Source organism: Scyliorhinus canicula, chromosome 14 (assembly GCF_902713615.1).
Source record: "Scyliorhinus canicula chromosome 14, sScyCan1.1, whole genome shotgun sequence".
Taxonomy (NCBI): Eukaryota; Metazoa; Chordata; class Chondrichthyes; order Carcharhiniformes; family Scyliorhinidae; genus Scyliorhinus; species Scyliorhinus canicula.
The window spans coordinates 31,255,525-31,277,208 of NC_052159.1; the positions used below are offsets into that span (position 1 = coordinate 31,255,525).

Consider the following 21,684-nt stretch of genomic DNA (forward strand, 5'->3'; position numbering starts at 1 on the left):
ACTCAAGTGGTGCAGCAGCAGAAGAGATGGTGGAGGGACCTATTCCGGACAATGGTCGATGGAGCACTTGGCTGAATTCCTTGATGCCGAATTTAGGAAAACAGAGACAGGTGGCCTCAAAGAACCTGGCAAAGGTGTCAGAGTCTGTTCAGGCTGTCCTGGAGAGTTTGGAGCAGAGGTTCGAGGCCGGAGTGTGTCGATCCAAAAGGTGGAGTAGACAGTGACCGCCAATGAGGATCGGATTGCCACGGAGGCAAAAATGATGATGTTGGCGGATAGTCAGAAAAGGTTGAGGGAGAAGGTCAATCACTTGGAGAACCGCTCAAGGAGGCAAAACCTGAGGATCGTGGGGCTGCCCGCAGGTATTGAGGAAACGGGGGACATGGAATATGTGGCCAAGATATTTGAGATGTTGATGAGGGAGGGGTTCTTTGACCGGTCTCCTGAGGTGGATCGGGCACACCGGTCGTTGAGGAGGACGCCGAGAGCAGGGGAGCTGCCACGGGCAATTATCATAAGTACCTTGACAAGGAGGAGATTCTGAGGTGGGCGAAGGAGATGCGGGAATGCACCTGGGAAGGCCAGGCATTCGTATTTACCAGGACTTGGGAGTGGAGCTGGCTAACCGTAGGGCCAGGTTCAATAGGGCAAAGGCGGCCTTTTCAGGAGCAAGGTGTGGTTTGGGATGTTGAACCCGGCTTGCCTCTGGGTCACGCATTGGGGAAAGGGTCACTATTTTGATACACCAGAGGAGGCAAGTAACTTTTTAAGGGACCATGGACTGGGGATATTTGAAGACTTTAGACATCCTTTATACAGTAGTCCCCCGTTATACCGCGCTCCGCAATACCGCGGTTCGCGATATACCGCGGGGGGGCTTATGGACCCCAACTGTCAGTTGTGTCAATTTCAGCGGCCGGCTCACTTTGATCCGGAGAGGGAAGCTGCTCTCTCACTGAAACAATCAGCCGGCCGCTGAAATTGACACTGCCGGCTGCTCTCTCCCTCCAATCAGAAACATTAAAACTTAAAAGTTGGATTGGAGGGAGAGAGCAGCGGGCAGTGTCAATTTCAGCAGCCGGCTGATTGTTTCAGTGAGAGAGCAGCTTCCCTCTCCGGATCAAAGTGAGCCGGCCGCTGAAATTGACACTGCCCGCTGCTCTCTCCCTCCAATCCAACTTTTAAGTTTGGTGTGTTAACACGAATGAATGGATTTGTTTTGTATTTTGGCAAATGTATAAGGATAATCATTTCCTGTGTTTGCACATAAATTAAAAATGTCTTGAATAAAAATATATTTTAAAAGTAATTTATTCCATTTCAACACAGTGCCTAACTTTGAGCCGACAACCCAAGAACTGACCAAACCCAGCCGACTGAGGAAAGAATAAAAGTTTCAGATCACCCTTGGAGTTTGGAGTCCCTGGTCCTCTGACTGTCGTGTTAGGTACACTGGTCTAACACTGGCTGCAACTGGATGCAGCTTAGATCAGAAAGATACTCCAGACCTTGAAGTTAGTTCAATCAGGTTTATTGAACTAATAGCACAGTTAGCACAGTTCTCTGTGAGTTCGACTCTCTGCTAACTTAAGTATGGTTACTCTGTCTGACTGAACCAGACTAGCTCTTAGCCATGTGGTGGAGGTGTGAGATTGTAACGACACCCTTGACTGACTCTCTAGATGTTCATCAGTGGAAAGAGGCGGAGTGTGAGTGCCTCGTGTCTTTTATAGTCAGATCCCACCCCTGAGTGTCCTGCCTGCTTATTGGTCATGTCCTGTTCTCTGTGTCCATTAGCTGCTTGTCTGTATATCATATGTGTGTGTGTGTTTGCATATCATGACACTGACTAGGAGTGAAACATTTTGCAAAGCTCAATGTAGTCAGTTTACTTTTAGAGGAAATAATCATTGCACGTTGAGCAGTCGTGAGGGGCACTCATTTTGTTTATTTAAAATGTTAACGCTGTTTGATTTTAAAGAGTTTTTTTTTCATTGCCTTACTGTAAAGGTGCCCAATAGATAGAGTTATCCTGCTCACATTGCGCCCTCACACTGCGCACTCACTGCAGCAGCTTTTGAAAGCCTCTCCGATGATTAACTTGGCAGCAGGAGTAAGAGTTTGTTTCGGGGTTTTTGTGGAAATTGTGCCTGAAGAGCTTCGTAGTAAATGAAAACAAATCTGGTGACATTCTTCTGTCATTTGCAGTCGGGCTATGAGTCATTGCACTCTGAATGTGTGTTCCCAATTTGTCTCTTTTGAATTGTTCCCATTCCCACAATTCAACAGATAACAGATTTCTGTGCACAGGGTATTAATCAAAAATAGCTCAAGCGCGATACATAGATTTTCCATGTGTAATACAATTGAGGCATTGTTGGAAAACAAAACAGCCACCTTTGCCCCTGTCGCAAGTAGCAGCAACAACAGGAACATTTAAAAAAATATCTTTAAAATCAAACGGTCACAAAGAATAAACAAAGGCGCAGAATGTAATTTGTTCGACTAGGTTCTCTTTTTGTGTCAGGAGCATCGCATTCACAGTTGTTTCAAAGAAGTAGTCAAGCACACCCAGTTTCAAATTGAAACAGAAATTCATTATTGCTATTACAGCAAGGCAAAACTTTAAAAGGGATTGGAGGGGCAAGACTCACGGGTCCTATTGCACATTTCTTTTAAAAATAATTTTTATTGAAATTTTTTACAGAAAATATAACAACAAACAATGAAAAGCAACAATAAAACACCATAATAACTGTAACACCCCCAAGACCGTATCAACACATGTATCTCCCCACCCCCCCCCCCCCCCCCAACCCAGCAAACAACAAGAGAACTTACAAATAAATTAAATTAAAATTAAATAAGCAAACATAGTCAACGTTCCCCCCCCCTTTTTTCACCCCTCCCCCCCGGGTTGCTGCTGCTGCTGACCCAGTACCCTATCGCTGAGCCAGAAAGTCGAGGAAAGATTGCCACCGCCTAAAGAACCCTTGTACCGATCCTCTCAGGGCAAATTTGACCTTCTCCAGCCCTATTGCATATTTTATAAAAGCAGGAAGACAGAGCTGTTGACAAAATATATGGGGAGCGAAACTGGATAATATCCCCCCCCCCCCCCCCCCCCCCCCCCCACCCCGCCCCACCCTACCCAACCACCCTACCCAGCACCTTGAGTTAAGGCAAGATTTTGATATGGGATTATGAGAAAGCATTAACTAGAGCAGCAAGGTTATAGGTGCTGGGTCTGGTTCAACTTGGCGTTAGATGTTGGCTGGTTTCAAGAACCTCTCTCTCTGCCCACCCGTTGGATCCATGTACTGCCTCCACTGTCGTCACAACAACGTGACATTCAGTGCTGGATTCAGTGCAGCAGTTTTCATCTAGATTTGCAACCGCAGTGCCAAAATGACTAGTACTACAGCAATGAATTTTGCAGTCCAGGGATGCTAGGGTTTTATATATAAGGCAGTGCCATTTCTGATCACTTTTGACCAAAAACACTTGGAAGGAAAAATGTTACTTTCAATGTCAAGTTTTTAAAAGCTGAGTGGTCGATTTTGAATATCCTTGCTCATCAACGGGGGTGATAACGCCTTCAAAATAGGATCCGTAGCCTGATCACTCTGTAAACATTTGCGTTAGTGTGATTGACTGTTGTTAAAGAGAATCCAGTTTCAGACTTTGGGCTCCTTTTAATGTGAAAATTATTACGTAAATAGAACTCTGATTACCATTTTAGGGAAGAATTGGTTGGAGCATGTTGCTGGGCAGGGCTTAATCAGCCCTGTGTGCAATCGAAAAGATGAAAGCCTCCGAAAGGATGATTCTTGAGTTATCTTTTATGGGTAGCTGGACTCTACCTTCAGGGTCCCAAAAAATAATCTCGGCTACTGCATGCCCAAGACCCTCACTCACTCTCTTCTATCATGACCTACAAACCCCCTTGCTGGCTGCAGCCCCAACTGAATTTCCTGGCTTCATCTCATGAGTTGCACCTGGCTGCCAATCTGGCAAGCCTCCAGCTTGCTTACTGAATTTTAATCATGCCAGTGTGTCAAAACCTCAGCGGCCACTTCACCATCAAAATGGGCAGCCAACTAAAGGTCCAGATGTACCCCCCAAATGTTTCAAATCTTCAAAATAAGGCTCTGTGGCGAATTTGATATGAGGCTAATATATTAGCATTTTGTTGCCCTTTATGTGCAATTCGTTCAAGGGCTTCATCAATCGGAAACAATTCACACCAGTTGTATTAGACGGTTATGATGTGAAGTAAATGCTGGGCAGAGAGATGGTTTTGACATTGGTAAGTTGTAAGGATAATCACCAGACTAATAGATTATGAATGCTCCAGATATAATAATAATATTGTTTATTCTCACAAGTAGGCTTACATTGCAATGAAGTTACTGTGAAAAGCCCCAAGTCGTCATATTCCGGCACCTGTTCGAGTACACAGAGGGAGAATTCAGAATGTCCAATTCACCGAACAGCTCAGGCCGGATTCTCCATTATTGAGACTGTGTCCCCACGCCGGTGTCAAAATGGTGGAGTTTTACTCCTGAAAATCCTGGAAAAAAGTGAAAGGATTTCATTGTCCTGCAGGGGGCTAGCAGGGACCCGGAGTAAATCTTATAGCTTTTGCTGCAGATATGGGCCCCCGCACCTCCGGGTCAGAGGTCGTGCATGCGCACGGCGGTGGCCTCCAGTGGCCGCTCTGTACTCCATGGCAGACTCGGACGACGGAGGTGGACCCACAATGGAGACCCCCGATTGGCCACAAACCCGACCCTCAAACCCCGCACATTAATTCACCGGCCACCTATAAGCCCCCCTGGCCTCCGATCCATCCGACCCCTACCAGGGTGGCCGGGGACTGAGTCTGCAGCCACCAAGATAGCAATAGCAGGTTAGTTCCACGCCTTTGGGTTCTCGGCCGGTCAGGGGCGGAGAATGTCGGAGTGGGTCTCTGGCAATGGCCACCGGGGGCGCTGCGTACTCGCGGTGACGGTGATTTTCGGTGCCCGGAGAATCATTGAACCGGCACTGAGCCCGATTACGGCGTCAAACTGGATTCTCCGCCCCAGCACCAGCTGCGATGTCGGCATTGGGGTGCAGAGAATCCAGCCACATCTTTCGTGACTGGTGGGAGGAACCGGAGCACCCGGGGAAAACCCACGCAGACACGGGGAGAACGTGCAGACTCCACACAAACAGTGACCCAGCCAGGAATTGAACCTGGGATCCTGGCACTGTGAAGCCACAGTGCTAACCATTGTGCTAACATGTGAGTATGACCGTGGTGATCCATCCTCCTAATAATAATAATCTTTATTAGTGTTACAAGTGGACGTACATTAACAATGCAATGAAGTTACTGTGAAAAACCCCCAGTTGCCACACTACAGCACCTGTTCAGGTACACTGAGGGAGAATTCAGAATGTCCAATTCCCCCCACAAGCACGTCTTTTGGGACTTGTGGGAGGAAACTGGAGGAAACTCACACAGACATGGGGAGAACGGGCAGACTCCACACAGACAGTGACCCAAGCCGGGAATCAAACCTGGGACCCTGGCGCTGTGAAGCAACAGTGCTAACCAATGTGCTACCTTGCCTTCTCCACCCTTCTCCACCGGTTTGCAGCATGCGACATGGTTGGCCATACCATCCTCCTCCATCACTTCTCCAATGACATCCCGCTCGGTTGGACTGCCTCACCTGGTGTCATTCCTATCTATCCTGTTGTAGTCAGAGAATCAGGTGAGATGGCTTCCCTGCCTGCCCCCACACCATTATACTTGGAGTCTCCAAAGGATCTATCATTCTTTCTTTTCTTTTTCTCATCTACATGCTACCTCTCAGCGACATCATCTGAAATTATGATGGCAGATTTCACATTTACACCTACAACACCCAGCTCTGCCTTACGCGACCTTAATCGACCTATTCACTCTCACTAAATTGTCAGATTATGTGCTGACAATTAGATGAGCAGAAATTTCCTCCATCTAAATATTAAGAAGACCACAGCCATTTTGTCTCTGTTCTCTAACCAATCACTCCATCTCTCTCCCTGGAAACTCCCTGGCTGAACCAGATTTCTTTCAACCTTGGTGTTGTATTTGACCCTGAGACGGGTTTCTGACCGCATCTCCACTCCATCCCCAGCCTCAGCTCATCTATTGCTGAATCTCTCATTCTCTGGCCACCTTTTCATCTTCCATCCCCTTGTCAACCTGAGTTCACAGAAGCTTTGCTGCCTACTCTCACACCAAGTTCCATTTACCACCACCCTGAGCTTGCTGACACCCATTTTCATCCTTTTTCAAAATCCTTCCTTATCTTTGCCCTTTACTGGGTGCAATCTACTCGAATGAGAACAGAGTCCTGCAGAGCGTGCGATTAGCCGGGTGCTTCCTGGCACTCAGAGCACCGAGAAACACCACGCTATCGAACGGCCATTCGGGTAGATTGGGGACCTCAGTGGGGAACGCACAGCCGAGGCCCCACTTAGTCCCATTTCCCGTACTGAGGAGCTTGCTGGAACCACTCAGTGCAGGATGAGATAAGGACACCATTTTTAAATGGCGTCCCAATCTCTCAACCCCTGATGGGACCTCAGAACCCCCAACTCACCTGTAAAGGTGTCCTCAAGCCCCCCACGCCCGCATCCCTCTACATTTTCACAGGGCACCACCAAGACTGAACTCCATGGCAGGAAAAAAGCCAGCCTGTCACCTTGGCACTGCCAGCCTAGTAGTGCCAAATAGGCACCTTGGCAGTGCCAGGTTGCCACCCAATTGGCACTGCCAAGGTGCCAGTGCTATGTAGGCACCAACAGTGTCAGGGTGCCACTCTGCCCAGAGGGCAAGCACCTGGGGATCTACTGGGCGACCCTAGGAGCATAGTTCCGTAAGGTCCCCATTTGTGGAGACCAGCACTGAACGGTGCTTGCCCAAGATCTCCAAAGCAAGGGAGATAGATCCAACACCTTGGGTAGAGTGTGGGGGTGCGTATTAGAGTGAGACTAGCCGTCTCATTCTAATCTGCAGATTTGCTAAAAAGTGATCCCACGCTCAAAGGACAGGATTCACATCATGACATCTCATGAGGTCGCGTTGAATCTCGTGAGTAATGGCAGGCCGGTTAGATCCTGGAAGAGGGATCACCTGGCATCTACCGGCAGCGCCATGCTGCCTTTCGAGATAATGTGGCCATTAGATATCGCCCACTATTTCTGTAAACTCCTCCAGCCCCACAGCCCTTCTGACGTCTTTGCATTCTTCCTAATCTAGCTTTTGTACATCCCCTATGTTATTCAAGATGTCACTGGCAGCTGTGCCTTCAGCTGCCTAGGTGCTAAGTTCAGTTCTCTTCTTCCTCCACCTCTCTGGCCCTCTATCATATTTTCCTCCTTTAAGACACTCCTTAAAACGTACTTCTGTGACCAAGCATTTGGTCATCTGCGCTGTATCTCCTGATGTGGCTCAGTGTCAAATTTTGTTTGATAACAATCCTATGAAACACCTTGGGACATTTTATTACCAACAAAATGCACTGCAGTAACTTGGCAGTAACTTGCCAAGCCGCGTTCATCATCAGCTTCCAAATCCCCAACTCTACCACTTAGAAGGACAAGGGCAGCAGATGCATGGGATCCCTCACCAGTTGGTTGCTTCCACTGACAACTCCGCAGAGGAGGTCACTCTCTTTGAGGGTTGTCAGAAATATGGGGCTGGATTCTCCAGTTGCCTATAGGTCAAGGTTTACACATGCAGACTAGACAGCTGAAACCTCCAAAGTGTAGATGACACTTCCAGAGTTAACCTCTAAGCACAGGTACTGCGAACAAACCCGTTCCCAGAAACAGGTAAGAAAGCAGCTGCGAGTGCTCAGTAATAATGGACGTTTCCCCATCATGGCTCCAGCTCCCTCAGTTGCCACTTTCATCTTGCCTTGCTTTCGTTGTTGAGTTTTCATAAAGTTTGGAAAACCCACGGAACAAAAGTACAACTCCAAAACCCACGTTAATATCTCCCCAATTTATTAACATACCGAAGCTGACAAATTGCATCTCCCAAGGCCGTTGCTCACATGCAGCATAACGCCCTGCAGTTACATTCTGAATTCAGCACGTTAGACATGTCTTCCCAATGCACTCATACTGTACCCGCTTTCACCCTCACCCCAGCCAGCACCCAATCCCTCGCCCACATCGAAACTCCCCCATTGAAGCAGTCCACTTTTCAAAGACAAAAGTATCTGACCCAGGTTACAAGGGAGAGTCTATTTTATATTCACGACTAACAATGTCATGCAAGTAGTTATCAGGCATTGAAGATGAAACACATTCCTTTCGGGAGTGATGGATGCCACTGTATCCAAATCACACATGTGGGCAGACCCACATCTGTAATGGGGCATAGCATACTTAAAGCAAGGCGATGTTAAAAATGATAAAGTGACAGTATCAGCTGTGGTTCAGTTGGTTGCACTCACATTTCTGAGGCCAATAGGTCATGGGTTCAAGCCACATTCCAGCATGTTCAAGCACAAATACTTGGTTGACACTCCAGATCAGTACTGGGGGGGGGGTTTGTTCCACTGTTGGTTGTGCTGTCTTTCAGGTTGTATGTTATTGGATATAAAAGTTTCTACAACACTATTCAAAGAGGGGTGGGGCTCTTGCCTGAATTTTGATTAATGTTTATCTTTCAGACGCCATCATTGCAGCAGATTATCAGATCAATATTATATTGCTGTTTGTGGGACTTTGTGGCTGCTGTGTTCCCTAAATTGCAACAGTGAGTATACTTCAGGCTTTGGGATGTCCTGAGATTGCGCGAGGGGCTATGTAAATGTAAGGCTTACTTGTTCCTCTTATACAATTCAGTGGTTAGGCTGCAGTTAGCACATTGCGTCTAGTTACGGACGTCTTATTCTAGGAATGATATAAAGAGAGTGCAGAAGAAATTCACTAAAATGATACCAACGATGAGAACCTTTATTTATGAAGAGAGAAACTGGAACTCTTCAGCAGAATAAAGTGGTTTAAGATATCATATATTGGAGTCATTCAAAATGATGAGAGAGTTTGATCAGGTATATTGGTTGAGTGTCAAGCGCAGACTGAAAACCGCTCCAGCCGAGTTTTCACTCCAGGTTTTCTGACAGTGCACAGAGACTGTGGGGGCATTGTTTGTGCTGTCGTTCTCGCAGGGCAGGGCCTGATAGACCCAGCAAGGCTGGTGCCACAGACATCAGCATCGATCGGCGCTAAAAATAAACTACCCCCCACGGGGATGGAAGAACACCCCCCCGTCGCAAGCAGCGAACCCCAGCACCTCCATACAAGCATCAGAGCATACACTCCCCCCTCCCCCACCAAGCAAATAATAATCAATTATTATTATTTGTTTTATTATTAGTGTCACAAGTAGGTTTACATTGACACCGCAACAAAGTTACCATGAAAATTCGCTAGTTGCCACACTCCGGCACCCTTTCGGGTACACAGAGGGAGAATTCAGAATGTCCAGTTCGCCTAACAAACACGTCTTTCGGGACTTGTGGGAGGAAACCGGAGCACCCGGAGGAAACCCACGCAGACACGGGGAGAACGTGTAGACTCCGCACAGGCAGTGACCCCAGCCGGGAATCGAACCCGGGTCCCTGGCGCTGTGAAGCAACAGTTCTAACCATTGTGCGACCATGCTGGCCACACACCTGGGCATTTCCAGCCCCATCCCCTCCTTTCCCACCAAGGGAGCATCGTGGCATTCCCCCCCCCCCCCCCCCCCACAGCCATCACCCTCCCCCTTCACAGGCATCGGCCTTCCCCCTCCATCACACATTCCCCCACCCTGGCACTGTAAACCTGTCACCACCAACCTGGCAAGGGGCAGTGCCACGGGGAAATGCCAGGACACTGCCCGACCAAATCGCTCACCACCCAGAGGCTAAACTTACCTGTGCGCCCCCCGGCTCAGTCACCACGATTGGTTTTCATTTTTGAAAGCTAGTCATGATTTGCGACAACGGGACATCACACTGGCTGGCCGGGAAGATCTGGTGAGGGTGGAGGTAGTGGCGTTCGGCCCTATAATTAGATTCTAATTTATTTTAAAATATGCTAATTAGGCTTGTGCCCTTCCTTCACATCAATGGAGGGGGACGGGGAAAATGCCAAGCTGAAATCTCATCAACGCAGAACCCATTTTTAGCCCATCGTGAGATTTAGCGGCCATTACGGGATTTGCACCCGCAGTCAACATGTTAGATCGCGGCCATTATTTCTTCTGGTCAGTGAGTTGGTATCTAGATGAGAGATGTTTACGATCACCAAAATGTGAATCAAAAGGTAGAATGCCATATACCGGGAAAGGACAGTACATGGAACCCCAACCAGAATCGAGAATGGGGGAAAGTTCCAGAAAAACTTTCGTGAAAGACACGAACATTAGTGGGAAAATAAAAGCAGGATATGGGGAAAGAGCTCGGAAAAGCAGATAAATCTTTCAAATAGCAAATATATTGAGCTGAAAAATCCTCTTCTGTGTTGTAAAGTTCCATGATTCAGTGTCTTGGCAGAAAATTGAATAAATTTGTGCGGCATTGTTTTGTGACTCTTACAATTGTGCTCAAAATGATCATGAACCACATGACAGAGTCCAGCACCCGCCCTCTGCCGTTCCATAAATCCACATTTATTTTTAATATAGTTACAATTTAAAAAAAACCTTTTAATCTGAGTCCTGCTGAATAGTGCTGATTTTGGAATAAAACGCTGAAGTCACCATTTGGCATGTCGCAACCTCACAGTAATAAAACAGTGAATAATAATAATAACAGTGAAGTTAATTTGCATGAGCTCTGTGTCAGCAGCATATAAAAGCACCACATTGTGCCTTGAAACACATTTGTGTCATTATTGAAAAAATATTCTCCTTCACTTGAATGTAAAATAATTTTTGCAGTTTGCTATCCAGTCTAATGGAACCGTAATATTGCCCATTCAATGTCAATTGTGATCAGCGCATCAGATATGCCCAGCTAACGTGCATATTGTTCTACAGCCTCCATGGATGTCTACATTCTGCATATCCAAAGTATGTTTCGTCTCTATATTGTGCAGTTTCATTTGAAGCTGGTACTTGGTTGTAACCTTTGCCACTTTCTATATGGCGTCAATGCCTGACTGCAAGAGGCATGAGCTGGTATGGATCTGCTGGGAGCTGATTATTCTATTGGACCAGGTCAGGGGTTTCACGCATAATCACCTTGAGAATATGTTAAACAATATTGTGTATGATGCTCTCTCTTAAGGTATTGTTCCTCTTACTGTTACCCCCGGTCCTCAAAAGAAAACAATCCTTGACCCCCCCCCCCCCCCCCCTCCCCACTGTCCCTGGAACGTGGCACAGCCCAGCTGGCATCTTGGCATTGCCACCCTGGCACTGTCAAGGTGCCCAGATGGCACTGCCAAGCCAGCAGGAGCACTGCCTGTGTGCCAGGGTACCAGTGCAAGGGTGCCCAGGTGCCAGGGTGCGGTGGAGATGGGTGGTGTGCTCATTTGAAGGGTTGGTGCAGACTCGATGGGCCAAATGGTCATCTTCTGCACTATAATAATAATCTTTATTGTCACAAGTTGGCTTACATTGCAATTAAGTTACTGTGAAAAGGAAGTTACTGGGAAAAGTATATATGGACTCTATGAGTCTATTCTATGATTAACGATGCTCAACTCTAAGTCGCCACTAGCTCTGTCAACTATTCCACTGTTGTGAAATTCTAGACTCACTCCTCCAATGCAGCTATAGAGTTATACAGCACAGAAAGAGGCCCTTCAGCCCATCATGTCTGCGGTGATCCTCGAGCACCTATCTATTCGAATCCCATTTTGCAGCATTTGGTCTGTAGTATTGTATGCTATGGCAGTCCTGAGCGCTCTCCCGCACGTTACCCTCTGTAAACTGGACGTCACCGAGTCCTGTTCACCTTTCACCCCAATGCTCACTGACCCATATTAGGCCCTGGTCAAGCAATACCTGGCTTTTAAAATGATTAGCCTTGTTTTTGAATCCTTCCATGGGCTCGCCCCACTCTCTGTAATCTCTGTAATCTCCTTCAATACCCAAAACCATCTGGGATATCTATACTCCGCTAATTCTGGCCTCTACGCCCAGAACCCCAATTTTAATGGCTCCACCACCGTCCCACAGGCTAGAAGCCTCTGGTGATAGAGACGGGAAAAACCTTGCTATGGAATCATCGGAAAATCTGCCTTGTGCACCAGTAGGTGTGGGGATGGAAACAGCAACAACCTTACTTGATCGTGCCTCCCCGTTGCCTCATTCTCAAGCTCAGGAATTCCCTCGCTGCCCCTCTCTACCTCACTTTTCTCCTCGAAGACACTTCTTCAAACCTACCTCTTTGATCCAGTTTTTGTTAATCTGACCGACTATCTCCTCAGGTGGCTATTGGTGTTTGACTTTGTTTTATCACACTCCTGTGAGAACCTTGTGATGTTAATGTGGACAGCACGGTAGCATAGTGATTAGCACAATTGCTTCACAGCTCCAGGGTCCCAGGTTCGATTCCCGGCTTGGGTCACTGTCGTGCGGAGTCTGCATGTTCTTCCCGTGTCTGCGTGGGTTTCCTCCGGGTGCTCCGGTTTCCTCCCACAGTCCAAAAATGTGCAGGTTGGGTGGATTGGCCACGATAAATTGCCCTTAGTGTCCAAAATTGCCCTTAGTGTTGGGTGGGGTTACTGGGTTATAGGGACAGGGTGGAGGTGTGCGGTTGGGTGGGGTGCTCTTTCCAAGAGCTGGTGCAGACTCAATGGGCCGAATGGCCTCCTGCTGCACTGTAAATTCTATGAATTCATCATAGGCACCTCTAAGTTGTCCTTATTGTTTGTTGGCTACTGCAGATTCAGTCTGGATTCAGTTTAAATAGGTTGCTGCAATCTGCAACCAGGGAAAAGCAAATATTTAAAAATGTTTTCTCACTAAGCAACTGAGTGCCTCAGCAGCCACATAGGACATAGGAGTTAGGAGCAGAAGTAGGCAATTCAGCCGTTCGAGCCTGCTCCACCATTCAATCAGATCATGGCTGATCTCTTCCTGGTCTCAAATCCACCTCCCTGCCTGTTCCCCATATCCCTTTAACCTGTTTTTTTAAAACCAGAAATATATCGATCTCCTTCTTGAAACCATTTAATGACTCCGATTCCGGCTCCTTTGCTAAGGTCCCAAGTGTAACCAGCATTAGAACATGCGTGACCGAGATACGCAAGCACACGTGTGTAGTAATTCTCTCATCCTGCCCAGAGATGCATGGAGCCAGCATTGTTATATTGACCTACCTTTTACTTGAACTTCACCAGAGCACAAGGAACCATTAGGATGGTGCGAGATCGATGCAAGTCACTGCTGGTGAATCAGCCGCACAGGCCATCAACAATCCTCACTCCTCTCAACAGGAAAAAGAGAAGCAAATCAAGTACATGGCAAGGTAACGTTTTCTACCAGACACAAACAATAACAGGCAGCAGGGTAGCATGGTGGTTAGCATAAATGCTTCACAGCTCCAGGGCCCCAGGTTCGATTCCCGGCTGGGTCACTGTCTGTGTGGAGTCTGCACGTCCTCCCCCTGTGTGCGTGGGTTTCCTCCGGGTGCTCCGGTTTCCTCCCGCAGTCCAAAGATGTGCGGGTTAGGTGGATTGGCCATACTAAATTGCCCGTAGTGTCCTAATAAAAGTAAGGTTAAGGGGGGGGTTGTTGGGTTACGGGTATAGGGTGGATACGTGGGTTGAGTAGGGTGATCATGGCTCGGCACAACATTGAGGGCCGAAGGGACTGTTCTGTGCTGTACTGTTCGATGTTCTATAACAGAACAAGAACTGACTCACGTTTGTCGGAAAGAGTAAGCGGGCTGAGAGAACACAAAGATACAGAAGGGTTACCAAACCAACCCTCCAAGTTAAAAACAAAATGCATTTGTATTTATTTGGAGTTGTCATTGCCTCATTGGCCCCATCTGGATTTAAATTGCATTCCCACGATGATTTGTTATCAATTGTCAATCATTTACAACTGTTTCTGGTGCTCCTGCAGTTTTCTGCAGCTGTCTAAAAGGTTCCTTACTGACTAAACTCTAACCAATTTTCTTGTTGGGCTTCTTTTTGTAGTGTTTGCAGAGGACACATCTTACGGTGTAAAATCGCAAAGACAAAGCAATATAATTCCCTCTTTAGGTTCTGAATATTTCTTTTTTTCTATGCGATGAGCATCCTCCAATTGTGAAGGCATTTCCCAGCTCTATAGAATGCCTTAACATTTTCTATGCTGAGCTACAGGCAATCCAATATAGGGTTACTATTGAGTTCACAGAAGCAGCCACACAGGAAGTGTTGGGAACGAAAGGTTTATTTACAGGGATACGACAAGACTATGTACACAGGCCCCTGAAGGGGCCTCCCGGCTTACACCCGGGCTGGGTTTCCATGCTCCCATCTATCCCATTGAGGAGCCCAGGGGCTCTGGGCACCCAAAGGCAAGAGGATCAACAGAAACCCAGCCCGGGGCCCTCTGCCCAGGGAACCCTGGGGGTGTCCAGCCAATGTGACACCCCCCTCCCTGTGAGCAACACGCCCCCAGCTCCACGCACCCATGAGGGTAGCACATCAACACTTGTGCTGCCCGAAAGTAGGTCTGGGACCTCAAGGTTCCAGTCCCCCAAGGGGATGCCCGCTGAGGTCATCTCAGGCAACAGTGTGTGGAAGGCAGCAAGCTGCTTCAGCCTCACCTGGTATAGACCGAGACGTTGTGGGAGGGTGAGGAAGAGTAAAAAACTGTAGACACCTAGTGGGCACGAGTGAACATGGGCACTGGTTAAAATAGATCACCGCTGTAATAAGGCACTTGTAATAAACATCACTTTGTTCACCAGCAGATTCTCCACCCTGCCATTTCATGGTGCCATGGCCAGCAAACACTCGGTGCTTCATCTATGCGCAATGTCACTCCCACCTCCTACACTGATGACTGACGAGAGAAGTGCGGCTGCTGGCAGGGTCCCCCTCCCCGCCCACCCCTGCATCAGTGCTCAGGCCTCCCATTACTGCTTCTCTTCTCCAGTGTTGAGGAAGCCTCACAAAGCTGACCCATCTCATAGATATCATAGATACAGTGCGGAAGGAGGCCATTCGGCCCATCGAGGGCAGCACGGTAGCATGGTGGTTAGCATAAATGCTTCACAGCTCCAGGGTCCCAGGTTCGATTCCCGGCTGGGTCACTGTCTGTGTGGAGTCTGCACGTCCTCCGCGTGTGTGCATGGGTTTCCTCAGGGTGCTCCGGTTTCCTCCCACAGTCCAAAGATGTGCGGGTTAGGTGGATTGGCCATGCTAAATTGCCCGTAGTGTCCTAAAAAGTAAGGTTAAGGGGGGAGGGGAGGCTGTTGGGTTACGGGTATAGGGTAGATACGTGGGTTTGAGTAGGGTGATCATGGCTCGGCACAACATCGAGGGCCGAAGGGCCTGTTCTGTGCTGTACTGTTCTATGTTCTATGAGTCTGCACCGGCTCTTGGAAAGAGCACCCTACCCAAGGTCAACACCTCCACCTTATCCCCATAACCCAGTAACCCCACCCAACACGAAGGGCAGTTTTGGACACTAAGGGCAATTTATCATGGCCAATCCACCTCACCTGCACATCTTTGGACTGTGGGAGGAAACCGGAGCACCCGGAGGAAACCCACGTACACACGGGGAGGATGTGCAGACGCCACACAGATAGTGACCCAAGCCGGAATCGAACATGGGACCCTGGAGTTGTGAAGCAATTGTGCTATCCACAAGGCTACCGTGCTGCCCGGAAGTTAGTTGGAGGAATACACTAGGACCCCTGACGTCGAAGGGGGCTGCAACAGATGAGAGCTCACCCAGCGCCTCTACATCCCGTGATAGGCCCATTCATTGGCTGGATGCATTCAGCTCTCTGTCAGACAGGAGTCAGACATATTGCTGAGGAGGAGAGGAGCATCGTTCAGTCCCCAGTGCAAGTCACCATTGTTCCCCCACAGAGTCCGGCCTATGGCTTTAGTGTCCTGCCCGTGAACTTAGGCATCATCATTGGAACCTACCGATGGCACCACAGTGATGATAAGATGTCACACCCCGCAGTGGGAGAGCTTTTCACTCCCTTGTCCTGATCATCACCAAATCGAGAGGCTACGAGGCTGTCCCTAGTTATTCAGTCGATGTGGGCCCAGTCCATAGTCCGAGGTCCTTTATTCTCCTACTCTGCAGGGTGAGCCTCGTCGGACTCCTCCTCATCTGAGACTGTGTGGTTCTCCCTCATCATTGCCTCCTGGTCTGGTTGGTCTCCCATCTGCAGCGCCAAGTTGTGAAGAGTGCAGCAGACCACAATTATTCGGGACACCTTCTGTAGACTGTGTTGCAGAGTAATCCCCAGCCGGCCCAGGAACCAGAATCACACCTTGAGCAGTCCAATCGTCTGCTCAAACAGTATTCATGTTGATGGATGAGACTCATTGCAGCGAGTCCCACGGGTGTTTATAGCCCCCTGGCTGGCGTCATCAGCCACCTCCAGATTGGACACCCCGTGTCCCCGAGGAGCCATCACTCCAGCTGCTGCTCGCACTCAAATACATCTGGAATCTATGAGCGTCCTGAGATGTAACTGTCATGGGCACTGCCCTGGAAACAGGCATACACACCTTTATTATGCCCATCTTGTGTCACCAATGAGCTGAATGTTGAAGGAATGGAATCTCTTGCGGTTCATGAATGGCACCGAATGATGCCATGGAGACTGCAGGGCCACTTGGGTTAAGACTATACCACCCTGTACCTGGGAAATGCTGCTGAACGTGGAAAGCCTGTGCAAAGCCTGTCTGCCTTTGCAGCCTGGCCTTTTATGGAACCCCACCCACGAACATCACAGTCGCCCCCCCCCCCCTCCCCCAGTGCTGATCCTCTGTAATCACCTCCTCTCACCCACTTTCCAGCTCCCACTAAGAATGGGCACTCCCTCTATAGTGGCACAAGCCCAGCAAGGAGCAGACAGAAAGCGATGCCTGCCCACCTGCTTCCAGACTCCCTTAAAGCAAGGGCTGCCCTGAAATGAAGGAAAGATAAGGCCTGTTGGCGACCCCACTACCGAGATTGAGAGACTGAACCCCAGCTCCGGCCCTGAGTTGGACTTATCTGTGTCCTCCATGTCCTCTCCAGTGCACCTTGAGGATTGAACACCTGGAGATGTATGGATACCTGAGTCCTGACATCCGAAACCCCCTCAGAAATGAGGCCACCGGGTTCATGTTTAAGCAAACCTGTTGCAAACTGTACCGGCGTGATGTCCCACAGAATATCCACTGAGGGGGGGAGGTCCGGAGTGAGTGCTCACTAATGACATGCTGATGTATTGAAATGCGGTTCCCGGGCTCCCGTGATGTGATTCGCACTATTCCACCAGTGTGTGTGTGTGTGTGTGTGGCGGGGGGAAATCGGAAATCCCGGGTCTGGATTCTCCGAAAATGGGGCTGTATTCCCACGCCGGCATAAAAATGCAGGCGTTGCACTGCCGGGTTTCCTGGCAAAAACATCCCGATTCGCTTACTTTCAGGGGCCTGGCAGGGGTCCAGATTAATTCACACAACTTTGGCTGCGGACAGGGGCCCCCGCACTTCCGGTTCCGAGTCCGTGCATGTACAGGGTGCTACAGTGGCCGTGCCGAGCACCATGGCGGGCTCAGACTGTGGGCCAACACCAACAAACTAGGCTCCCCCGATCGGCCGCGTGCCCGAGGATCCTTCTGGCCCGATCGCTGCCCCGGCTGCCCATAAGGCCCTCCCCCGGTGCTCGATTTCCCCCCCCCACCCCCCCCCCCTCCCCAACCAGGGCAGCCGTGGACTGAGTCCGCAGCCGCCACGCGAGGTTCCCAACCGGCCATACGTGGTTAGAACCATGCCGTCAGGAACTCGGCCTGCTGGGAGCGGATATCGCTGCGCAGGCCTCTGGCAATGCCCCCCCCCCCCCCCCAGCCGCGCAGCGTAATTAGCGGACGCGCAATTTTTCAAGGCCCGGAGAATCGCCAGAGCGGCGGCGGGCTCGATTTGGTCGGGAACTTCGATTCTCAGCCCCCGCACCAAACGAGATTTTGGCCCGGGGCTGCGGGGAATCCAACCCCTTATCTCTCTGGAGAGAATGGAGCTTTACGATTTTCTCTGAATTATGAGCCCTCACTGCTGTTCTCACTGACGGTTAACATATCCCCCCACTAAGTGTTTTTATTCGGACTCTTTTCAGGCTATTAAATAAACTGTATATCCCAACCTGCCATACAGATGGAGAGACCCAACTTTAACTCCCAGGCCTCGTTTCAATATGATCGATGAGTTACACACCTGATTATTCCAAGAAATGGGCAGCCCGCCCACTTCATGCGAGCAATTTCCAGCAAGGTTCCTGAGGCTCATTTAAAACAGCAATACATCTCTTAAATTGCGGTTGCATTCCTCAAAGATAGATTACCTTGCAAAACTGTACACACAATTGTTCAGCGACCAAGCCACAACGGGTGAGAAGACTTCCTCCATGGCTCGATTTTACAGGGGGGGTGCGTACTGCTCACAGCTCCTACCTCCCCCCACACCACCCCTCCCCCCACCGGCACTGCCAGAAGTAAGGTTTGTCTCAAACCGAGCGAGAAACATCGCACCCCCACAGTGATGTCATGCTCTGGGCAACCTAAACACGCTGTGGGTCGGACATGTGCCCTTTCGTTAAAGGAAGTCCTGCCTTCGAGTGATGCAGGCCATCCTGGGGCCCATAGTCGTCCTTACAAAGTGCTTAATACCGGTTTCAGCCATGTCACTCCCCGACACTTTTGTTTTTGAATATGCCGAAACCCAATTTCAATTTTGGCTTGGAGTGAAGGTGCATTTCCTGTACACCACGTTGGAGATTTAGCTAGCTGCCTGTTTAGCACCTGAGGAATGGTCATGTCACCATCAAATGCTTCGACCCAGAAGTTTACACTTTTGTAAATCCATGTTATATTAGTTAATCAACTTTCTCTCCGAGAAGCAGCTGCTTTATCCCAACTTCTACAAAGACGTTTTCTTCTGTGCCTCTTTTGATTGTTTTGCTCATTTAAGTCTTTACAAACAGATGTCAGTCTACTGTTTTTGCATTGATTTTAATATCCCATTTTCTGTCGTCTCTTCAGGAAATAACCGTGTTCATCAGTAAGTGTTTTTTTAAACAGAGTTTACCACAAAAATGTTTAGCTTGGCTGATATTTTATGATTTATCCGATAACAAAAGTCCCAGACTTGATAACTGCAATAAAAGCAGAAAAAGCTGCAAATACTCCAGAAGTCCAGGAACATCGATGGACAACCAAAAAGTATTAGCAGGTTGATTTTAGTTCCAGGGCACCAATCCGGATGCTGGGCTGAATTCCGGATTGCAAGGCTGGAAATGACTGTGGTAGGATGTTTGTGGAGGTTTCTGGGGAGGCGACCAATCAAGAGGCCGCTTCTGGCAGCCCCATCTAGTTAAGGATGGCCCAGATAGGCTCTGCGGCAATGCGATCGCCCGGGGTTCAGAACGGCTGGCAGCCTCCACTGCCAGAGGTGTTGGTGGAATTGTTGGTGCTGCCGCTGTTGGTGGAGTACCGTGACGGCAGCTCATAATGGTATGGGCTGGTTTAGCACAGGGCTAAATAGCTGGCTTTTAAAGCAGACCGAGTCAGGCCAGCAGCTCGGGTTCAATTCCCGTACCAGCCTCCCCGGACAGGCGGCGGAATGTGGCGAGCAGGGCCTTTCACAGCAACTTCGTTTGAAGCCTTCTTGCAACAATAAGCAATTTTCATTTTTATTTTTCAAGTGCCACCTGGAGACGTGTAAAGGTTATAAAATATTCTGTAGCTACAGCTATTCTGTAGACAGGCTATCAGCATGGAGGGAAGCCTTTGCTCCTAGCTGTGGACTTCACTGCCCAGCGGATTCATGCTGGGCTGTTTTGCAGAATGTCCCTATGGATCCCATCATGACTGAGATGCCATCCACAGGCTGTAGCCACATTGGGGGGGGCACTGCATTGTCTGGAACGCCTAGTTGAGTGTGCCGCCAACTGGCTCTTTAATGGGCCGAATTGCCGACCTGCTACTGGCAAACAGATAGTCATTAATTACCCATCCAGATATTGCCACCCTGGAAATAGACATGCTGACCGACCGCAAGCTGGCCCACAACAAGAAACTGCCTCAAAGCCTGCCTCCAAACCCACCGCTGCCTCAGAATGAAAATTCAAGCCCAACGTTTCAGGTCAATGACCTTAATTATTTCTAAATCGGTAACTTTGTTCCCCTCTCCCCAAATGCTGCTCGACCTGCGTTTTCTGTTTTTAGTTTTATTTCAGATTTTCAGCATCTGCAGTAGTATTTTACCTTCGATAACTGCGACGATGCAAACTCACCGAGCAGCAAAAGCATTGCGACCACTTGTGTTTACAGAATAGCATGCTGACTTTGTGCCATTAAATTGTTTTTGTTTTAATCTTGTTTTGTCATAGCATGAAAGAAAATTTGTATTCCTGATCCTAAACTTTCCCTCATCACATGTTACTAAAGCCCTGATTATAGGTGTGGAACAGTTTTCATCGAATGAGCAGCAGTGGACATTGCTGCCTCACAGAGCCAGGGACCCCGGGTGGCTGTCCGTGTGGAGTTTATACATTCTCCTTGTGTCCGCGTGGGTCTGCTCCGGGTGCTCCAGTTTCCTCCGACAGTCCACAGATGTGCAGGTTATGTGGATTGCCCAAGCTAGAACATTGCCCCTTAGGATATGCAGGTTAGGTTACGGGGATAAGGTTGGATGGACGGGGGAGTGGACCTGGGTGACGTGCTCTTTCGGAAGGTCGGTGCAGGCTCAATGGGCTGAATGGCCTCCTTTAGCGCTGTAGAGATTCTATGATCACAACCAATGCTCCAGAACTGGGACCTGGGGGATTTTAACACTCGGGTCTCAGTTTAATCCAAGCCATTCTCAGTGGGTAGCAGCCAAGAAATTGTAAGGCTCCAAGGCTGTTCACTGACAAAAGGTATATGGTGAGGTCAGATCTCATGAGGGACTATGATCAGCAGGGGATGGATTTGCACTTGCAGGGTGGTGTTGTGGTGTTTTCAATGAAATTCAAACCAAAAATCCAGCTCTTTCCTTTTTTGGGCCTCCTCAGGCCCAGGTCTTCTTCACTGCCAGGCTAGCCTGCCAGAAACTCTCTGCCAAGTAAAAATTGCGATCAGGTCCTAAGGATGGCACCAGGACCCAACATGTCCATGTTAAAGAGTAACCCAGTGACTTTCTTAGATTGTCTTGCCGTCTGCTCAGGAGAATGGGTCAGAATCGGTGCCTGTCAGCTCCTGGAGACTTTACATCAGGTTAAATAGACAATCCTAACCACCCACCGGGCTGGTGTCTGGTGGGCAAGTAGGGTTTAAGTTGACCCCTTGGCAACTCTTCAGTATATCTTCCAAAAGGTCTTCAAAAACAGTGCCTGACCACGCCAGTTAATCAGTGCTCACACGCTCTCTGGGTGCGTTTGCAAAGCAGAAGCAATCCTCTGACTGGAAGTCATATACAGTAGCAAAT

General features: G+C 48.8%; 1 long non-coding RNA gene across 1 annotated transcript; it reads right to left on the reverse strand.

Moving 5' to 3' along the window:
- Positions 1 to 4,517: 4,517 nt before the first annotated feature.
- On the reverse strand, positions 4,518 to 18,619 carry LOC119977641. Its single transcript, XR_005463244.1, has 3 exons — positions 18,436 to 18,619; positions 13,372 to 13,478; positions 4,518 to 4,573 (listed from the first exon to the last, which is right to left on the reverse strand). It is a non-coding gene; the product is annotated as an uncharacterized LOC119977641 (long non-coding RNA).
- Between the last annotated feature and the right edge of the window lie 3,065 nt (positions 18,620 to 21,684).